Below are 20,466 nucleotides of genomic sequence, written 5' to 3' on the forward strand. Positions count from 1 at the left end.
TTGGTGTCATATTCCAGAAAACTTTGCCCAACACTAGCTCACAAAGTTCTTCTCCTAAAAGTTTTTCAGATTATATCTTATATTATTTCTATGATTCATCTTGAGTTAATTTTTATATATGGATCAAAGTTTGATTTTTTGCATATGGATAATCAATTTTTCCAGTATCATTTGTTGAAAAGACTACTCTTTCTCCACTGAATTACCTTTTCAGCTTGGCCAAAAATTAATTGACCATGCATTTGTGGGTCTATACCTTGGACCCTCTATTCTCTTCCATTGATCTATTTGTCTATTATAATGCCACAGTATCTTGAGTACTATTTTCCATGACAGTTATGTCATAGACCACTTGCCAGCCTACGAATTGGTTTTCTTTGGATCAGGTTCCCATCCATGATCCAGTCAGCTGCAGCTGAGTGTTAGTGGGAGGAGGCTTGCAAAGTACAAAGCAGGGCTGCTAAGGACCACCTCTTCATGTGGGCTGAGAGCAGGGCAGTTTTCTTTAACATATGCCGTGCTTATGCAGGCATCAGGGTCTATCCTCAAAACATTCCAGTCTCTCTCTGCATCCAGTTTTACTCCCTTCAGTAAATTTCTCACACTGTAGATCTTTCTAAAATGCAAATCTGATCATATAATTTCTTTCGAAAAAATCCATCAATGGTTTCCCATTGTCTTTAGGATAAAGTCCAGGTTCTTGTCCTTTGAGAGCCAACTACTGCTTCCCCTTCCATTTTCAATACATACTACTCTCCACTCTCCACTCGTGTGCTATATGCTTGCCATATGAATTACTTACAATTCTCCAAACATGCCACACACTCTTGCTCTTCTTAGGCTTTTTTCATGTTGCTCCCTCTGCATAGGATACTTTCCCTCAGTTCCTTCCCCCCAGCTAGCTTTTATAAGTTTTTAGATCCCAGTTTAGATATAACATCAATTCAGTTCAATAAATATTTATTAAGCAACTAATATGACTTAAGAACTGTATTATGAGTAAGGAATATAATATGAACATCTAATACACCCTCATGTTCTATATAGTCTAGAAGATGAGGTGGACATTAAGCAAGTAATTATAGTTAAATCCAAATCTACAATGATGTAGAAAATAACATATAGGAAAATCATATTCCTGATAATGCAAAACCAACTATAATGATTCCAGCCATTAATCCTGTCCTCTGCCCAGTTCCCATTTTCCAATGCAGTGGGCTAAAGTTCTTGACTTGGGATGGAGAGAGGCAAGGTGAAATGGAAGAAGTGGGATTCTGCATTCCCAGAATAATTCTGCATTATTCTCCCAACCCAATCTTCTTGGATTAGGCAGATGAAATGGATACCAAGTAACTGGAATTTGTGATATGATCCCGGAATTCCCAGCTAGACATAGGACCTAGAATCATTCCCAGCATGTTTAAGCTGGAACAGTCACGTACTAGCAGATTGCTCCAAACTCTAACCAGGAGACCAAGATAGATTCTGATTACACAGCCAGACCCCTGGAACTCTAGCAAGCAAACTATGTAGGCTTACTCCAGTCATTTCATAAACCTCATAATATGACCTTGTAATTTATGAAACTGAATTTTTGGGCCCGATTTGTTCAGTCGTAGTGGGTTTTACTATACACATAAGACCAGTAAAACAAAGGGAAAACATGTGTACTAGATGTGAGTGTGAGGTAAGGGGGCGGGGGAAAGCCTGTCTGAGGGATACTTAACTGAAACTTGAAGAATGTAGCCCAGATAGAGTAGGAAGATGGCCCTAGGCAGAGAAAGCCTTCTCCAGGAAGCCTTCCTTGGTCCCCCAGACTAACTCAGGTCCTCCTCCTCCGTGTTTCCAAGGCCCTCCTCGTACTTACTCCTATCGAACACTTATCACACATATAACAATGGTCCTTTTCTTTCTTTATCTCCCTCCATTAGACTGTAAGCTCCTTGAGGGCAGGGACTTAATATTTAGGACCCAGTAGCCTATAAATGCCCTTTGTGTGAAGTAGAAAGGAGGAATCCCAGAAAGACCCTCTCTGGGCAGAGAGATTGAAAAAGGTGATACTCTGTGCAGAAGAATTAGACATAGGCTGATGCAGGCCCAAAAATACAAGAACTGCTTCACAAGAAAAGGCATTTTGTGGGAAGAAAATGGCGTCCTTTCCTGAAGAAAAATTTAGCCCTGCACTAAGGGGCATGATTTGGTGAGTAGAGAACAGTCTGGATTTTAGCCTCTACGTACCTGCTTGGCTGAGAGTCTTTGTGCAGAGCACAAACTCCACAAGTGTACATAGTGACCATGGATTTTTCACTACAGTCTCTGCAGTGACTAGTAAAGGGCCTGACATACAACAGGGAAATATTTAAAAAGTAGTCCATAAAAATAAAAGCTTAGACTAGGGCCCTCAGTACTGCCTTAGTACCAACCAATGTGTATTCCAGATGCGCATTATCAGCTATGACTATGGAGGTGCCTGGCAAAAAATGGTGGTGCCATATGGAAGGCAGTCATTTCCAGCAGAAGGCTCACCAGTAGCTGCTGAAGATACTTTGCCATATCAGAGGAGTAATGAGGTAGCTGGTAGGACCTGTTTCTGAGTATACATGAGACTCTTTCAAGGAACTTTGCAGGGGTCTTAAGGGTCCTGCAGTAAAAAGTGGTGGCAAGCCCAGTGAAGGTTACTTCCAGGTTACTTTAGGAGGAAAGAATGCACTTGTGTATGAACTATCCTCCAATGTTCTGTATCCCTTGGGAACTTCAGCCTGATCAGAGTATGAACTGAGGAGACTAAACTTTGACATAGTTTTTGAACTTGGACTGTGAGCTATGATATACTGGGGCAACAACTAAGTTTGTGAAAGTCGATTTACCAAAAGAGAGGGGAATTTCTAAAAAGTGTCAGGCAGTTATTCTAAGATATCACTCATTGAAAGGTATGCCATTATTACATGTACCCCTAAGCAAGAAAAAAATGCCAGTTACAAACTATAATTTTTAAAACACACCTTGATTTCAGAGATGTTACAATAATTTTTAAAAAAGTGTTACAGGGGCTTCCCTGGTGGCGCGGTGGTTAAGAATCCGCCTGCCAATGCAGGCGACACGGGTTCAAGCCCTGGTCTGGGAAGATCCCACATGCCGCGGAGCAACTAAGCCCGTGTGCCACAACTACTGAGCCTGCGCTCTAGAGCCCGTGAGCCACAACTACTGAGCCCGTGTGCCGCAACTACTGAAGCCCTCGCGCCTAGAGCCCGTGCTCCACAACAAGAGAAGCCACCGCAATGAGAAGCCTGCGCACCGCAACAAAGAGTAGCCCCCGCTCACCACAACTAGAGAAAAGCCCGCATACAGCAACGAAGACCCAACACAGCCAAAAATAAAATAAATAAATTTAAAAAAAAAAGTGTTACAGAATTGATGAAATATAGATTATAAAATGCTTCATATTTTTATGCTTCTAACATATTGCTATATATCTTTAAGGAAAATACCAGTTATTTCCCTGTGAGAGCAAACTAATGGTCCAAGTTCCCTTGACAGGTACATCTTCATGGCAGAGTACAGTTTGCTATCAAAGTTTCATAACACCATCTGTTAAGATCATTTTCATATAATTCCATGCTCATTGAACAAGTAATTTGGTGTTCCTGGAACCCTTCTCTACAGGGGAAAGAATATGTTGACCAATCTGCCTGAGTATTCCATTATGCTTGGCAGTCACAACTTTTACTGTAAATTAATATATCACCATGTGATTTATACATTAGTCTTTTATGTGTTTCATGCATCTGAGCCTGATCAATTCTAGTCTGATTCTCAACCTGCAAAGCTAAGTGCTAAACTCTAGAGGAAATGACTCCACAGTGTTATCACCGTGTGAGGCACTAGTTGAACAATAAACCGACCTCTTTCTTTGTCAACTTTAAAATACAAATAGCACTTTGAGCATGTGACTTTTGATCTATTCGACCATAAAATATTTGAGAGCTGAGTGTGTTCTATTTATATTCACATCTTCCACAGGGCCCAGTATAATGCTTGGAATATTGCAGGTACCACATGAATATTCGAAGAGAGGATGGCTCTACATTTCAGGGCATCTTTCAGGTATGCCTGGAGACCACAGCCATTCTATGTTGAGGGTGAAGTATGGCACTCAGGAACGAATCTGAATGAGAATTTGTAAGAGAGATTTTAATACCTTGCAATAAAAAGAGAAATGGATAAGAAAAATAAAGATGATACTATCATGTTATATTTTTAGACCTGTATTTCTATTTTGAACTAAATGTTTCCTAAATCTATTTTTTACAGGTTGCAACTACCATTCTTTCCCTTCTTACAACATATTTAGAAAATTTAAGTAAATGATACATGATAGAGATTTTAGTGTTCATTTTGAAGACATTTAATTTCATTTACAATTAAACTAGAAATATCAAAGTTCAATTTCTAATCATTGCCATGTGGCTAAAGGAACACATTTGTACAATTACATCTCCCAGTTATTGATTACAAAGGAAATCAATACATATAATGCAATATTTTGGCTTACTATTTTATGTTCATTTTCTTTAGTAAAACACATGGGATGGCTGAAATTACACATGCCTTTTTTCCTTGGATGGATCTCAAGCAAATATTCTGGAACATCTGGAATCTTTCACTCTAGAAAAAATAAACAATAAAGACATTTCTCAAGTTTAATGTGGGTGAAAGTTTGATGAAGGCCTAGAGAGGGCTTTCTTCTAACCAGGAGAAGGCTGGCTAGTTAGTTGCCAAGAATCCCTAAGCAGTGGCATCTACCTATAGTGGGAGATTAGTCTCTCAGCCTTATAAGTCTAGTCAATTGATCTTGTCAGGTTTCCACAGTTGCTCAGACTGTTTTTATTTCCCCTTCTTTTCTTTTCATTTTTTCCTGAACTCACTGCAGTGGGCTGAGCCACTCCTCTGACTTTGCTCTTACCAAGGTCACCAATGATCTTGCACACCCAGTGCACTCCACTTACTTATATAACCTCTCTGCTGCATTAACTCAGGATGTGCAGAGATCCTGCTTTGTGCTCACCAGTCCCATTTCCTTTTCCTCCAGGGCCTACAGCCCAACTACATTTCCCAGCCTTTGCCTGCAGTTAAGTGGAGCCACGTGACTAGATGCTGACTAATAGAAAGTGAGAAGTGATGTGTGCCACTTCTGGGCTTGGCCACTTCAACTTACTGCACTCACGATTCTCCATGTGTGCTGTCTCTCTTTCCAGGGGATCCAGTAGAAGACACTAAGACCTTAGGGGATGGCAAAGCCAGGTGACAGAAGGACCCTAGGTACTTGAGTAACTGCTTTGAGGCTTCCCCTCCCCTTCCCACTAACTTCAGTGGAGTGTGATGTGAATAAGAAGTGAAATTTTACTGTGTTAAGCCATTGATATTTGAAGTTATTTGTCATAGTAGTTAAGCTGTTCCCAATACTTCTTTGGCTTCTGTGAGGCTGCACTCTTGCCTAAATCTCCTCATATCCCTCTGTCCCTCCATTTTTTTATTTTCTTGGCTTGCTCTACTCATTCCTTAAATATTTTTTTTTTATCTGTTTCCCTAGCTCACCGTTTTCTTTCTTTACATATGTTCTGTGAACAAGTCCACACTCATGGTCTACTTCGGACATGCTGATGAGTTAGAGTAGTAAATGTGTTCCTAAATATTAGATATAATTTTTACTAAATATGTGTATATGAAACTTATTTTGTATCATGTTTTATGAAATTTTGTTTCAATGATTTTGAAATCTTTATTATTTCCTCATCTCCTCCATTCCCTGGTAAATTGAGAGTTGATTATATGCTTTTGTCTAGTTCTTTTATTGGACTATAAAAGCTCCTCATCTACTCAACTAATATTTATTGAATATGTGCAAGGAACTATCTTATTCTTTTTTCTTTTTTCACTGACAGTGCCTAGTACAGTGCCTTGCATGGTATAGGCAATTGGTGAATGTTGGTTGAATTGAACAAAATTATTTATTGCATACTTTCCATGTAAAAGTCTCTGTGCTGGTGTTACTGTGAGACAAAAATAAATATAAGGCTTGATCTCTGTTTACTCTCTTCACCTCTCTCTATGCCAAACATCCTCTGACCTCCACCCCAATTAACACACGTCATAATATTTGAAATTCCACAAATGAGACTGTCTTACAATTTTGCTACTCAGAGGTGGGTCCTCTTCGAGTGAGGCCCTAAGATAAATCCAAACTTGGACTTGACTTTATTACTAGGATAGTAGATTTTTATTTTAATTGAAGTATAGTTGATTTATAATGCTGTGTTAATTTCTGCTGTAACTAGGATAGTAGATTAATCAATGTTTCTTTTTCTTCTTTTTGCCTGCAATTCAGGAGTATTGGAATGTGGAGAATTAACCGTTTTTATCCAACACGATTTTGCATTTTCTTTTTGATTAGGTCATTTGAGACCACAGCTTACTTTGTATCTTTTATTGGGTAATCCCATTCACTGGAATAACTAATAGATTCATATATTGTGCTAATAATGTCAAGTTTTAACACTTTAACAATAGCCAGTCGGGCTTTTCCTTTCTTTCCTTTTTGTTTTCAAAGATTCTTCCCCAGGTCAGAGCATTCTTTTATTACAGTGAGTAGATGTGCTTTGTGAATTTTCTCCAGAGGTCAAACTGTTTTCCAGATCTTGATTTTCATTCTCAACTGCATTTTCCTTTTAATGTCTTTAAATATTTTGGCTTTGAGCCACATAATTTGTCTTTAGATTTTTCTAGTTGCCTGCATTTTTTTTTTGCATTAACTTATTCAAGATTTCTGCCCTTTTCAAGGTTTCTCCCACTCATAGAAGGTTTTTTGACATCTATTTTGTTTATAAAGAATTTCATCAACCATTACTACTTTTACTATTACAATTATTACCATTACTTATACTACTATTTCTATAGTATTACAGTTTAGTTGCTTAATTCTTGTATAAACAAACAGTTTCATTAGTGAGACAAGTTCCTGATCATGGTTGAGTTCTATTTGCTGGTGGTGTGATCTGATGCACATCAGTCAGTGGTGTACATTCACAACAGAGTTTTTGTTTTTGTTGGTAACTGCTTTTGTAGTGATGTTATAAGAATTTACATAGTACATTATAATTTTATTTATTGTAAGTCCAATAGTAAACTGAGAATGTCCAATTTTAATGGATTCTACAGATGGAATAACCCAAAAGACAACTCCCCAAAATTGGCTGAAAATTTATATACATTTGATTGTTTACCCATTTGTGTAAATGAAGAAGAAAATTTTGTATTTTGAAAGAGTCCAAAAAGCTGTGTGACGTTGAGAAAATTACCTAACCTCTCTTTGCCTCATTAGGTTTTAGGTTTTAATGAAATTGAATGAGTTAGAACAATGCTTGGTAAATAGTAAGCACTCAAAAGTGTTAGCTATTATTATTAACTAATTCAGCAAGTATAAATACCTGTCGTTTGGAATCTATGTTTGCTGATAATGATGATGAAGTCACCATCCTATAGTAAAGGGAATGTTTCTCATTCTTGTCAAATACGTGCAATTACAGTGTATTCCTCTGAATGCCAATGACATCTTGAGGGTTTGGAAAAGCAGAGTTTTACGATAGCTGCTAAACTAACAAATGAAAATTTTTTTTCTTTTTTAAATGAGAACCCAGAGATTCAGAACAGCCAAAGAACTTATTAAGGCAGGACTAGTAGATTCCTCAGGAAATTTTGATTCATGTCAAACATGTTAGCAACTTCTATGTTTGCTCAGTTCAAAAGCAACGAGAATAGCTCCTAATCAATGTTTCTCAAAGTGTGGTCTGTGAAACTCTGTCCTCAGACTCTGAGGTGGATACTTGTTTAAAAAGTTTTCTAGAACTCTCTCGGGACCTACTAATTCTTTGAAGGATAACCAGCATATAGGGTGCTTCTTATATAACTTTAATTCGGAGACCCACAACACATTCAGTAATGCAGGGAGAAAGTATGTTCACAGAATCAAATTGGATCAAACCCAGGGCCCCTTTTAGAGTAGGCTTTTCCGTTAACTGAGATGCTACACTTGATGCTCTGCTTGTCCATCAAGCATCTCCCAACAATTGGTCCCCTTAAGATCCAGAAACCTTCTTCTGCCATTACTCTACAGTTGTGACCGGCAATCTCGAGTCCTTTAGCTGTTTTCCTCAACAGTAGAAAGAAAAGGAACTGTGGCCCTCTCGTGATTGTGGAAATCAAATATGGGTCTGTTCCACCTTAAAGGGCCTAGGCTTGCCTAAGTGTTTGGGTCTTGCAGAGTTTGGGCACCACCATATTTGGAGCGTGCCTACTTTGGGGCGGGAACCTCCTTGAGAGTGATTAGGTCAGCGCTGGGGGAGGTGACCTTGTTGGGTTTCTGGCACCCGAGAACAGTGGTGCACTGTTTCTGCTGCACCCGTTGGTGTAATTGGCCCAGGCGCTCCACCAGCGCGAAGCCGCCGGAGAGCTCCTCGCTGGCCGCCCCCGCGGCCCGCAGCTCGGTAAGAGGCGGGAAAGCAGCGCGCCTGCGCCGTGGGAACCGGGGCCGAAGGCGAAAAGCGGGGAGCGGAGGGGGGCCGTTGGAGCCGAGTAGCGTACAGAGCGGCGTGTGACGCGGGGACGCCGCGCGCTCCCAACGTCGCCCCGGTTTGACGCACACGGCACCAAACTGTGAGTTTCAGTGGTTATTTGGTCGGATTCGCCGGGACCCGTGTGGGTTTCGGGCCTCTGGGTTGTGGCGGCGGCGGGACTGAGGGTGGCGGAGGAACTTGGGGGACCCGGCCTTCGGCGCTCGGGCCCGGGGAGCTACGCCCTAGGCTGGGTCCCAACCATCCAAAAGGACGCATTTTGCCGCACAGGCTAAGATGGCGGCGGCGGCCGAGGAGGCGGAGTTGGTGCTACACAAGGAGCCCGGGATCCGGGTTCGGGGAGGCGGCGGCCGCGGCGGCCGCGGGGGGCGGCGGTGCCTGAGGTGAGCGGCGGCCGCCGCCGCGGGGCGGGACTCGGCGGAGGTGGGGAGTGGGGGGGGGGGACTTTTCCACGGCGGCGTCGGAGGATCCGGTAGCGGACACAAAGGGGCTGAGCTGGGCACTAGACTTGGGGGTTTTGTTTAGTCACATGAAGCTGAGCAGCCAGTGAGCAGTAGGGGGAAGGGGCCGAGATCAGGCGGCTTGGGGAGCCTTGCGGTCGCCATTGCAATGCACTGAGTAACGGGGCGGTCCGAGAGCAGTCACCAACCCCTCTCTTTGGGGCTGCTCTGCCTCGGCCAGAAGCGTAGGCTCTGGCGTTAACTGTACACACCCCTCCCCTAACGTGGGACCAGGACCGCAGAGCCCTCCCCTCCCCCTGTTTTGCAAGATCTTATGCCGATAGGTGCCTGGGAAGTAACAGCAAGAGGTAAATCGCTCAAAGTGTTTGGGTTGCCAGGGGCTTGGTGGGTGTCCAGCTAAAGCTTTTTGCTTCTCCAGGTCTGATTCCCTGGCCTTTGTGTCCCTGGGAGCTTAATCTCTGCCAGAGGAAAGCAGGTGTGCTCCACTCCTCCCGTGAACCTGAAGATGAGTTGTCCCAGACCCTTCTCAGTGATTGGAAACTTAGGTGGTGGAACTAACGGTTTCTTGTTACGAGACTTCCACAGACGACTCTCGTGTTGGGATCCATCCATGGTTTAGCAACATTAGTGGAAAACTTTTTTGAACTGTTTTAAGTAATATTGACATAAATTTAGTTGTTATAAAACTTTTATGTTTAGACTTCGTATTTTGTGTGGTCATTAAGAAGTACTCAACGAGGAGAGAAACACAATTGAGAGCCTGAATGATGGTCCTGTTTTGTATACAAGTTAATAACTTCAACAGAAATAACCAAAACACCATCATCTATTCTGGCCGGTCCTAACTAATGCCAGGCTTGTTGCATCTGGATGATAGATTAGATTTGCCTTAATAATATGTTGCCTCTCTGCAGTAGTTTAGTTACATAGTTTTGGTCCCACAAGAAAAAGAGCATTGCAAAAAATAGACAACTCAAATTGCTCAAAGAAAGGAAACCTGCTGTTTGCCTTCAGTCATATGTGTAAGTATCCAGGGAACTAGATGGCAGCAATATTACATCGATAGGTTTTTGTAAGAAAAAATTAGAAAGAAGTTACAGTTTAGTTTAGACATTTTAATAGGTGAAACATGAAGGCTTGACTAGTATGAATGCAGTGATATGTATATTGCTGTTAAAATCATGGTGGTGTAAGTTTTAGAATTTCTAACAATTTAAACTTATACTGCACTTACATCTACATCATACTTGGTATATTTGTAACATTTGAAGTACAAAATTGGGAAACAACTAATGTTTTGGCCAGGTCACGTTAACAAATTAAATTACTTGATTGAAGGGATATTTAAGCACATTTATATAACTAGCTTTAGATCTCTGTTCACATCGAATTTGAACTTTTCAACATTACTTAAAACTTTGATTTTCCTTGTTTTTTTTTTTTTAACCCAGATTTATGTTTCCCCCCTTTTAGGTTTTCTCCTTCTAATAGAGAACACTCTTGTATTAACAAATAGGAGATATATTAATATCAGCAAAATTATTATTGAATCATATAGTTTTAGTGTAGAAGGAATCTTAGAGAACAACTAGTATTACTCTCTCTTTTTCAGTATATTGAGGGCCAGAGATGATTAAGTTAATGGCATGATGGAAAATTGTCTCTCAACTTATACCCCATTAGTCTTTTCATTGGTCACATTGCTGGGATAAGGAGGTGACCATCTGCAACTAATAATGGTTATAAAACAAAACAAGGGAGTATGCTTGAGAGTACTTGTTATTCAGATACTATTATATTAATGAGAAATTCTGTGACAATAATTTAAAACTTTTATTTAACTTGATATGGTAACTTAGTTTTTAAAGTGACTTCCAAAGTGAAACAAAATCAGTTACAAAATACAGACATTTCAGATCATTTCAAAGCAATGTTGCTTTTGAATTCTGAGGTTTTCAAATCAATCGACTCAGAAATTTGAAAAACCAAAACAGGTAGCTTGATAAACTTCTTGGAAAGTTTGAAGTAATTGCCATTACTAGTAGTTATTAGATAAGAAATGAGATAGAGGCTTGAAACAGTGATGCTAGTGCATTTCATTTTGTAATAGTGTTTTAGTTGGAAAAATGGACATACCACTTTGCCTCCTGTTAAAAACAACTTGTTAAGACTAACTAGTACTACTGCTGAGTAGTAAATCTGTAACATCTGTTAGGAAATTCAACAAGTAGTAAAATCACTTATGATGGGATCCCACAGTTATCTTTAACTTCTTTAGATATCACGTTTAAAAAAAACAGGTAAATTGTCTTTAGGTTTTAAAGTTTTTATGGGTCTTTTAAGGTGCACTTAAATTATTGATTTTTCTAGGAAAGTTGATATATTTCTTAATTTTCAACACTATGTGAGTGGATTTAATTATACTTTGGTTTTGTGATAATTAGGATTACTCCCGGATTCTCTGTATCAATAATTATGAAGTGAGTCTGTCACCTGCAGACCTTAAACTTTTTGCAGGTTTAATTTGTCATTCAAGTTATAAAAGAGGGAGAAGTTTGTTGTGGTTGAATTGAGACTAACAGGTAACAGGAGGAGAAAAGAAAGACTCCAGGACAGTTACTTGAAGTGGTGGGGTTACCTGCAATTTAAAAAATTTAAAGAAATTGGTTGCTAGAAAAGATCAGGTTCATCTTTCTCTCACCCCAAATATATTACTAGTGTTTAGGGTTACTTATTTAGACTCTTCTCAGAATGTGATTCTAAAGGAAAGCAGGGGATCTTACTCTTGTGGGAATGCTTTTCTCATGACTGCTTTTTCAGACCTATATTGAGGCAACTATAGCTTGCACCGAATGCAGAAATTGGAATGTTGAATTATCCAGCCCTAATTTTTAAAGAACGCTAGTTTTAGCAGTTCTTTTTTAATGTTTAAAAAATTTTTAAATTGATAGTCTGTAAAATAAAACATGAGAATAAAGGACGGATACTATAATATTTTGGATAGATATTCAAATAAGCTCTAATTTTTTTACATTTATTTGTTATTAATCCATCTGGTATAGAGAATGTCTGCTTTGTAGATGGAGAATCTGTAAATATTGAACAGAATTGTGTAGCACTGACTGAAGCAGTTCTAGAAGTGGTGTCTTTTAATTCAGGTTTATTAGGAGGGAATAGCTGCTTTTAATAGTGCAACCCATTTATGTCATTGAATTTTGAGAAAACTGAGAATAATCAAACTGATTCTAGCACTAGCTCACCCTGCTGGTTGGCTAAAGTATTTCTCTTCTTTCCCCTCTTAAAACCAAACCAAACCAAACAAAACACCAAACATAAAGATCACTTGAGACCTAGAAGGTAGAACACCAAGTTCAATTCGTGGTCTGTCTTCAGATAGCTGGAGTCTCCATGAAAAAGGTGTATTCTCCTCTCTAGGGCCTCAGTTGCTGTACTGTTTAATTTTTTCTTAGATCTGCTGAAGCTGAACTGTGAAGTTACTATCCTCTCTGAATTTACTGGGAACTCTTATGTGATTAGGAGGAGTTAGTATGTTTTTGTTCCTTTAAATTCAAGATAAAAGATCCTTTGACTGCTGAGAGATGTTAGCAGTCCTGTGAGATAAACTTTCCAGGAGGAGAAAAGTCGAGGATTTCAAGAGGAGGAAGAGGAGAAAAATGCTAGGGTAGCACCAACAGCAGTGCATACTTCTCTTGGCTGAGGGAAAGCGAGACTGTATTACGATTAGCGTTTCTAAGAGATTTCCCTTGCACTCTCCCTCTACTAACGTTTGCCCTTCTCCTCTTCTGTCTGTAAGCTGTAGCCTTCCCATTTCATTTGGGATTCTTAGAACTGTGATTTTGTAGGTAACTTTGTGTAAAGTATGGATGAGTGATTTGTTCCTTGAAATATGATTCTATTAGTCTAAACTGTGATAGAAGTGAAGTTGGTTAGAGTGATAAACACAATGTTTTAGGCATTAAGCTTTTTAGTATGTATATCATTCATTGAAATTGAAAATACAGCTTTATTTGTTTAATTGAAATATAGTTGATGTACAATATTATTTTAGTTTCAGGTGTACAACTTAGTGATCAACATTTAAATACATATGGAATGATCACCAGGATAAGTCTAGTAACCATCAGACCCCATACAAAGTTATTATAATACTATTGACCATATTTCTTATGCTGTATATTATATTACCTCCCCATGACTTACTTATTTTAAAATTGGAAGTCTGTACTTCTTAATTCCCTTCACCTATTTTGCCCGTGCCCCTCCCCATTCTGGCAACCACCCCGTTTGTTCTCTGTATCTATGGGAAAATACAGCTTTTAAAAGACTTTGTACAAAGTCAGGAAACTAAATATGTTGTGAGTCAAAAGTATAATTTCAAATTAAAAAGCACCTAATAAAGTGTTGGGATTAAAGTACAGTTTACAAACCATATTTACCTGTGTTATATCAGTTATTTATCTAATATTTATGAAAGATGAACATTTTTATCCTTTCTTCCAGAGTATTTATCCTTTTACTTGAAAGCATAATATCTTTTCATCAGTTTCTTGAGGAAGATGTCAAACATAACTGGTATTTTCAAAACACCAATTACTGGGGAGGGGGATGGTTCCTAATTATTGTTGAATAGTTTGTGCAGGATGGGAGGATAAGGTTTAAAAAGTGTAAGCCTTGAAGTAAAACCGGTGGGGTTAAGCTCTAGCTGTGTGAGCACTAGGCAAGTAGATTTAGCGATAAGAAATCTTCACAGAGGTGTAGGTTTATATTACATAGTTCATGTAGTAAAGTCCTTAGCTTTCTGATATGTAATGAATGCTGAGTAAATGTTAGCTGTTAGAATAATAGTTATTATTATTATCATCATTGTTTAATTGTGTTTCCTACAGTAACGTGAAATTTTCACCTGTGAGTGATCTGAAGTTGTATACTTTTTCTAACATTCCATTTTGAGGCCCATATCTACAAAGGAAGTAAGAGACAGTCATCAAAGTGTGGCATCTCCAGTACTAGCAGCTAAAGCTATAACCAGGGTCAATATTTCAGGAACACATTCTCTTTTATGGCTGTCAGCTAATGATGATGATGATAATAATGCATTTGGGAGTGAGTGCATTTGAGTGAAGGGCTTTCCCAACTAGTGGGTTGGTTTGCTTTGTTACAACATCCTCAATTTCTTCACTCCCCTTTAAATTTTTGACCATGAGGATGGTGGTGACCATTAGTAGAGAGAAGAAGGTGAGTGGCTATGTGTATTTGTATATAAAGTACACAGAAACCCCAGATTAGAGTGAGGAATGGCTTCAGCAAAAGCTAGATTGAGGAGAAGAATGTTACCTTTTCATTGCTTAGTCTGAGTCAGGGGAATTTCCTCAAACAGCATTTCCTTTTGCTGTTTTCCTCTCTACACTTCTCTTTGTTTTGTATATATCTGTGCTGGTATAGTCTTAAACTTATTTCCCACTTTAAGTTTTTCTTGTACCACCTACCTTCCCCACCACAAACACAAATTTTAAACTTTAAAAGAAACTGTAAAAGGCAGTTAGTAAAAGTACTTTTAAGTTCACATGAGGAGGGGGTGTGAGTATGAAATATTAGAAGTTTAATATTTGTTGAAAAAATATTTTCAATGGTTTGGAAAAGGAAGTGGGGGGAAGTCACCGATAATCTTGTCACCATTATATAATCATTAGTATTAAAGGAAAGGGAGATGAGGCTGACATTAATTAAGCATCTACTATGTATTCCTTATAATTATGCTGCGATATGTATATATTCCCATTTCATATGCAGGAAAACAAACTCAGACTTGGGTCACATAGATAGTAAATAGTAGAGCAGCCAAGTTTCAACCTAGGCATACCTTGATTCTACAGATGAGACCTTTTCTATTCTGCCTTCCTAGCCTTTCTTTCTGTATATCTACGTTTTTACCTTATACAGTTGTAAGTTTTGTCTCCTCCTTATGAAACGTAACATTATAGAAGCGTTTTTCTGCATACCCTTATTTCAAGTGGTGTTTTATTGCCCACATTGTTTATTCATACCACCATATAAAGGTTCTTTGTCTTGGCTGCTGGACATTGATACAGTGGTATTGGTCAAAATAGAAGCTGCTTATTTCTTTACTCAGTGACTAAGATGAAAAATAATTAATTAGAAAAAATACTCTTATATTTTAGAGTATTAAAATACTCCTATTTTAATAATAAAAGTATTAATTAGAACTAACACTCTGGGATTAGAAATTCTACGAGTTTAATACTACTATCTATCCTTTCTGGTGAGACATTTAACTCAAAATGGATATATGTAAAATGTAGGTGACATTTTCAGTTTATAGCCATATGAAAACAGAACTTTTAAAATATTTTTACGCTTTGAAATGTCTTAAGCTTCCTTGTTAAAAATCTTTAAAGTTGATATTAAAATTAAATAGGTACTTAAATCAACTGTTTAGTTATTATTAATAATTCTTAATGTAATAATCTTTAATATATAAGAAGAGAAAAGCTTAATATTGAATTTCTTACACTGGTATTGGGTGGAGGCCATATATTAAAACATAATTTGTGGGACATTTATAAATCGATTGTATAGGTCAGCACTGCCGAGTAGAAATATGTTGAGCCACAATGTGATTTAAATATTTTCATAGCCACATTAAGAAATAAAAAGAAATAAGTAAAATTAATATTAAATTCATTTTATTTAACCTGGTATATCCAAAATATTATCATTTCAACATGTACACATTGAGATACTTGCCATTCTTTTTTTTCCCACCAAGTCTTCAAAATCCAGTGTGTGTTACATGCTTAAAGCATATCTCAATTCAGACTAGCCAGACTTCAAGTGCTCATTAAACACGGATTGGACAGTGCAGATATAGACAGTAAGTTCTATACAAGTATGGGGAAAGGATAAAGTAGAAATTGAACTGAGTCTTAAAGGATAGTTGAGAAAAGACTATGCTGGGGAAGAACATTCCCATAAAGAAGTGATGGGAATTAAAATAGGAGACACTATTAGAAACCAGATAATAGAGTGGCTTGAATCCAGCTTAGGGAATTTGGTTTCTACGTGTGTGTGTGTGTGTGTGTGTGTGTGTGTTTGTGTTGGATAGATGCTGGAGGGTGCCTAATCCATGTCTTGCACATGAGCACTTGATGAATGTTGAATTAACATTTAAGTGAATTAATACGAGGCAGAATAAGAAAAATCCTGGCAGAATACTAACAAAGCCTTGTGGGTCTTATAAGGGGAAAGAGTTGCGTTTAGGGAATATTGGTGTTCTGTGATTAGAAATATGATGGAGAATGATGAAAAAGGATGAGAATTGAGAAGAGCTTTTTAGATTTTACCATTATTGGTGACTTGTTTTTAAATGTTTTATTTATATATAATTTACATATATTGAAGTGCACAACGTTTATGAGTACAACTCAGTGAAATGCCACAAATATATATACCCAGGTAACTTCAACCCAGATCAAGATACATAACATTTTCTTCACTGAAAAAGGTGCCTTGTGCCCCTTCTTATTAATTCTTTCTCAAAGAAGTAAGCATATTCTGATCTCCATCATCTTAAATAGGTTTGGCTTATTTTTGAACTTGCTTATGGCATATTTGCCCTTTCCAAGGGTAGTGAGAGATGACGCCTGAATCTGTCTCTTTCTTTTCTATAATTGGCATTGTTGGATGAATTTGGAGGTAAATCAGATGATAGGTAGTTGTTACTGTGGCCCTGCTGTTTTTTTCCAGTGTGATATATACCAACATCAGAGAGATATTTCTTAGTTTTCATTAATAGTAACTTTTTAGAGGTTAGTTTTAATGACCAGAAAATTTGTTTAGAGTGCAGGGGTTTGAATTGCTTCCGTAGATAACATAGTTGTCTGGCTTGCTTTCATTACAGTATTCTCTAGGCATATAGCCAAGAAGTAGGTAGAAGAGATCTTGGATTGCCTCCTTATATAGCTGCTTTTTGGAACCTCTTTATTAGTAGCTTCTAGGCATTATGTAAGTTAGCTTTCAGGCATTTCAGATTACTTAATAAGGTATTTGAGTATTTCTGATTGTGATTGTAGGGGGAGGAATAAATTGGTGCACTTTTGTTTACAGGTAAGTATCCACTCTCAACCAGAAAGATTTTGCCATTTACGTGTAAAGAATGAGAATGCTACCTTAAGGACAGTTGCACAAAAGTTTGAATGGTTAAAATCCATGAAGGACGCTTTGTAAATGGATCTGCAATGGAATTATTGATCATGATTTTTTTCCTGTAGTGCTTGAGTCATTTTTTTCCAAATGGGATTAATGGTTACAGCATTGTTTTTCATAAATATTGAGCACTGGAAGCCTTATTGTAGTGTAACAATCTTTCTCTTTTGGGAGAAAGATTTTTTTCTGAAATATGTATCACTTATAATAAAGTTGTTAAAAGTACATAACAATGAAAATATGTATCATCACATTCTAGTATGCCAAGTTTTGAGGAATATGTTTTGTAAATTGTGCAGAAGTGGACATGAAAATACTTTCTAATTAATGTTTGAATTGTGAATGTTTTTGAGCTTATGAATGAAAGTATTTATATGAAGTTTTGTTTTTTGGAATTTGTACCAAGTTTGCTTAATATACTCTTGCTCCAAGAATTTTAATTGTTGTCTTGAAGAAATAAAACCTCATCTGTGAACTTTTATTATGTAGGTTTTGTATTTGTGAAGTATAGAAGGCCAAAGTAAAATTGATTAGACATTGAAAAAGTTTGTATATTATCTATAAAATATTAAGACTTTATATAATAGCTTTTTTGGGCTAGAGTTAGAACATTACAAACAAAACAATTAGCATGTTATTATAGCTTTAAGACCTGACTTCTGTGTGTAGAAAAAAAAATATTTAAGGGTATGTTCTATGTTTTTGTGTTGTTTTGAAAAAATGAATGTTATATTTGAATTTGGTTTTGGGAGATTTAATTTTTTTGTATTCAGAAAAACCTTGTTTCCGTGGTTGTATTTCTCCCAACCTTCACTTGTTTTAACTGGCTTAATTATTATACACAATTCATTTAGTACCACACCAGGGTAAGACTGCAGATACATAGAGCAAATGATGTGGTTCCTGCTCCAAAGAGGTCATTATCTAAGATACAACTTAAAGAGTGCTTCATAATGAAATATTTGAATTACTGGACTGAGACAAAATCATATGAACAGTATACAGTAAGACTGGAAAAGATTCTTGGGAAAAATACTTTTTAATCTAGATTTTGAAGAAGTGTTATGTAAAGATTGGTGGAGAGGGTAGGGAGTATCAGCTAGGGGGAGGGTATGGTAAAAAGCACAGAGATGGATCTTGTGGAATGCAAGCATTTTCCTTGTTTGAAGTAGCATCTATTTTAAATGAATGTAATGAAAAATAAAGCTTATAAGGTTGTGACCTGAGCTGGAGGAATCTAAAAAAGTTTGGATTAGAAATAAGGAATTCTGCTAAAGGCCATTGAACAGAAATACATGAAGGAAAATGAGAAAAATCAGCAGCCAGATATAACATGGTTAGAGAAGCGATTGAAGTGAGTAAGGTCAGTTAGAGGTTATCATCTTGGTGAATGGCAGGGAGGGTATATTAGGAATAAGAACGGGTAGTTTTAAAATAAAACAGGCGAAAAATGTGGCTCCTAAGTTTGTAGTGCAAAGTTAAAATAAGAATGGAACCATTTCATTATCTTCTGGTATTGAAAATAAACTTACTTGGAGACACAGTTTGCAAGTAAGTTATTAATACCGATTGAGGTATTATTGTACATTTGCCTTATCCTATAAAAAAAAAACTTACAAGCTTTTTAAAAAACCTTTGATTTGAAAACTAAGTAAAACCCAAGAAAGTTATGCTATAGTGGTATTTTCTGAATTCCTAGTACTTTCAACTAAAAAACTATTTGAGATGAATAGTAAGAAGAGCTTGTAATTGTATTGCTGTGTTTGGAGTTATAATAGTACATTTAAGCCATGGTTTAAGAGACATTCTAATTGGTATGGGAGTTGGTATGAAAACAAAAGATAACAAAAATTAATACCTGGACTACCAGTGTTTAAATTTTTAAAAAATAGATATTGTTTTAAAAATTGGGGACAGTTGAGAGCACACTGCTTTTATGAGGGAGATCCCTAAAATGTAGTTCCCTCTGGGATATTTAAGATGTAATATGTTTGTCTTTACTGGAGTTTTTAAGAGTTCTTAAACTGAATGTATACTATTGTCTTACAATGAATACCATTATTCTTAAAATGGAATTAAAAATATGAAAAAATTATAAAAGTAATATAATTTAAAAAGTATTTTTCTGCCTTTTTAGAGTTAGTAAATAGAACAGAGTTTAGGAGTTAATAGAGTCTTAGAGTTTTAAGATAGTATGTTAGTCTTACAACAAGTTTATATTTTAACCACTCTCACAGTTAGTATAGACTTAACTTTGGTTAGTAAAGAAGTTAGTGTGGTTTCTGGCACCGTGGTAAAAATAGGGAGGTACATTTGACTCCATCCAAGTTACCTGTGGAGGCAAATCAGCTAAAGCAAAAGAGAATAGGTTGTCCCCTACTATCAGTGGGAAAAAGAGATTTCATCCACATCTCTGAAATTTGGGGTTTCTATGTGGATAGAGTGGGTGAGAATAGATGACAGCAGAACAATCTACTGTTCCTTGATTATTGGATGAACTGGTGGTTTGGGAGTAGGAAGCTTGCCTGAAAGCCCTGCCCTAACCTCTTTCTTAAATAGTTCCCTATTTATACTTTTTTGTGGCTGCAAACTTACCGGAAATAGACCTATCCTCACCTGTGTTCGCTGCCATGGGTCTTTGCACACTGAAAAGCCATGAAAAATCACTACATAAATAAGGAGAGGCAGCAGTTTAAACGGGTTGAAAACTAGGAAACCAAATTGACTATTCCATGTATATTGATCCAACTGAAACAGCTTATACAGTAAAGGAGGAGATAGAGGTAACCGTCAGCGGCTGTGGTGGAAACAGAAGTCTTATGCAGTGAAACTGAATGTCTTAATGGTGGCATTGCCATTAACAGTGATACAAATGGCTTCCTAAGTAGGTGTCCTTTGGTGTGACATTGCTCGCCTAATCATATCCTGGTTTATCTCGTTTTCCAAGCCTTATTCACCAACTTTCCTGTCAAATTTGATTACCCAGTACCCTTCTAACAGCTTTTTCTTAAATTAATTGGAATTGATTTCTTTCCCACTCTCCTCCCCTTTACAAATTGAATTAAAAATTCTTGATATGTGGTTTTATAAGAGTTTTATCTAAGTAAAAATAACAAATGTTTGAAATAAAGGAA

The 20,466-nt window shown here is 37.3% G+C and overlaps 1 protein-coding gene across 30 annotated transcripts in view; it reads left to right on the top strand.

The window, feature by feature from the left end:
- The first annotated feature begins 5,298 nt into the window (after nucleotides 1-5,298).
- Nucleotides 5,299-20,466, top strand: part of ZNF644 (zinc finger protein 644) — a 124,495-nt gene continuing 109,327 nt past the window's right edge. For 6 of the 30 annotated variants that reach the window (XM_082382942.1, XM_082382920.1, XM_082382929.1 and 3 more), the window contains exon 1: nucleotides 8,554-8,709. The gene's annotated coding sequence lies outside the window, so the exon portion shown is untranslated. The other 24 variants (XM_082382931.1, XM_082382934.1, XM_082382938.1 and 21 more) reach the window with 20 other exon arrangements.

The sequence above is a fragment of the Balaenoptera borealis genome (genome assembly GCF_965194805.1).
Source record: "Balaenoptera borealis genome assembly, chromosome: 1".
Lineage (NCBI taxonomy): Eukaryota > Metazoa > Chordata > Mammalia > Artiodactyla > Balaenopteridae > Balaenoptera > Balaenoptera borealis.